Consider the following 2,500-nt stretch of genomic DNA (forward strand, 5'->3'; position numbering starts at 1 on the left):
GGTGACCATCTTGAGCGGAGCAAAATGTCAGCCATCTCAGCACCCTGGAACCCCCCGGGTGGCACAGGGCTGGATGGGGCTTTCGTATAGCAGGGACGGTGATGCCTCTCGCTTCGCTCGCTGTCCGCCGCTCGCTGCTCGCTCGCGCAGCCAAAAATGGCCAGTTTTGGCCCGTTTTTGGGCCGTTTTGGCCTGTTTTTGGGCTGTTCTTGCGTCGCGCGGTGACCGTCGTGAGCGGAGCAAAATGTCAGCCATCTCAGCACCCTGGAACCCCCCGGGTGGCACAGGGCTGGATGGGGCTTTCGTATAGCAGGGACGGTGCTGCCTCTCGCTTCGCTCGCTGTCCGCCGCTCGCCGCTCGCTCGCGCAGCCAAAAATGGCCAGTTTTGTCCCGTTTTTGGGCCGTTTTGGCCTGTTTTTGGGCTGTTCTTGCGTCGCGCGGTGACCGTCGTGAGCGGAGCAAAATGTCAGCCATCTCAGCACCCTGGAACCCCCCGGGTGGCACAGGGCTGGATGGGGCTTTCGTATAGCAGGGACGGTGCTGCCTCTCGCTTCGCTCGCTGTCCGCCGCTCGCCGCTCGCTCGCGCAGCCAAAAATGGCCAGTTTTGGCCCGTTTTTGGGCCGTTTTGGCCAGTTTTTGGCCTGTTCTTGCGTCGCGCGGTGACCGTCGTGAGCGGAGCAAAATGTCAGCCATCTCAGCACCCTGGAACCCCCCGGGTGGCACAGGGCTGGATGGGGCTTTCGTATAGCAGGGACGGTGCTGCCTCTCGCTTCGCTCGCTGTTCGCCGCTCGCCGCTCGCTCGCGCAGCCAAAAATGGCCAGTTTTGGCCCGTTTTGGCCAGTTTTTGGCCTGTTTTTGCGTTGCGCGGTGACCATCTTGAGCGGAGCAAAATGTCAGCCATCTCAGCACCCTGGAACCCCCCGGGTGGCACAGGGCTGGATGGGGCTTTCGTATAGCAGGGACGGTGATGCCTCTCGCTTCGCTCGCTGTCCGCCGCTCGCTGCTCGCTCGCGCAGCCAAAAATGGCCAGTTTTGGCCCGTTTTTGGGCCGTTTTGGCCTGTTTTTGGCCTGTTCTTGCGTCGCGCGGTGACCGTCGTGAGCGGAGCAAAATGTCAGCCATCTCAGCACCCTGGAACCCCCCGGGTGGCACAGGGCTGGATGGGGCTTTCGTATAGCAGGGACGGTGCTGCCTCTCGCTTAGCTCGCTGTCCGCCGCTCGCCGCTCGCTCGCGCAGCCAAAAATGGCCAGTTTTGTCCCGTTTTTGGGCCGTTTTGGCCTGTTTTTGGGCTGTTCTTGCGTCGCGCGGTGACCGTCGTGAGCGGAGCAAAATGTCAGCCATCTCAGCACCCTGGAACCCCCCGGGTGGCACAGGGCTGGATGGGGCTTTCGTATAGCAGGGATGGTGCTGCCTCTCGCTTCGCTCGTTGTCCGCCGCTCGCCGCTCGCTCGCGCAGCCAAAAATGGCCAGTTTTGGCCCGTTTTTGGGCCGTTTTGGCCAGTTTTTGGCCTGTTCTTGCGTCGCGCGGTGACCGTCGTGAGCGGAGCAAAATGTCAGCCATCTCAGCACCCTGGAACCCCCCGGGTGGCACAGGGCTGGATGGGGCTTTCGTATAGCAGGGACGGTGCTGCCTCTCGCTTCGCTCGCTGTCCGCCGCTCGCCGCTCGCTCGCGCAGCCAAAAATGGCCAGTTTTGGCCCGTTTTGGCCAGTTTTTGGCCTGTTTTTGCGTTGCGCGGTGACCATCTTGAGCGGAGCAAAATGTCAGCCATCTCAGCACCCTGGAACCCCCCGGGTGGCACAGGGCTGGATGGGGCTTTCGTATAGCAGGGACGGTGATGCCTCTCGCTTCGCTCGCTGTCCGCCGCTCGCTGCTCGCTCGCGCAGCCAAAAATGGCCAGTTTTGGCCCGTTTTTGGGCCGTTTTGGCCTGTTTTTGGGCTGTTCTTGCGTCGCGCGGTGACCGTCGTGAGCGGAGCAAAATGTCAGCCATCTCAGCACCCTGGAACCCCCCGGGTGGCACAGGGCTGGATGGGGCTTTCGTATAGCAGGGACGGTGCTGCCTCTCGCTTAGCTCGCTGTCCGCCGCTCTCCGCTCGCTCGCGCAGCCAAAAATGGCCAGTTTTGGCCCGTTTTTGGGCCGTTTTGGCCTGTTTTTGGGCTGTTCTTGCGTCGCGCGGTGACCGTCGTGAGCGGAGCAAAATGTCAGCCATCTCAGCACCCTGGAACCCCCCGGGTGGCACAGGGCTGGATGGGGCTTTCGTATAGCAGGGACGGTGCTGCCTCTCGCTTCGCTCGCTGTTCGCCGCTCGCTCGCGCAGCCAAAAATGGCCAGTTTTGGCCCGTTTTTGGGCCGTTTTGGCAAGTTTTTGGCCTGTTCTTGCGTTGCGCGGTGACCGTCGTGAGCGGAGCAAAATGTCAGCCATCTCAGCACCCTGGAACCCCCCGGGTGGCACAGGGCTGGATGGGGCTTTCGTATAGCAGGGACTGTGCTGCCTCT

This window comes from Musa acuminata, unplaced genomic scaffold (assembly GCF_036884655.1).
Source record: "Musa acuminata AAA Group cultivar baxijiao unplaced genomic scaffold, Cavendish_Baxijiao_AAA HiC_scaffold_1126, whole genome shotgun sequence".
Taxonomy (NCBI): Eukaryota; Viridiplantae; Streptophyta; class Magnoliopsida; order Zingiberales; family Musaceae; genus Musa; species Musa acuminata.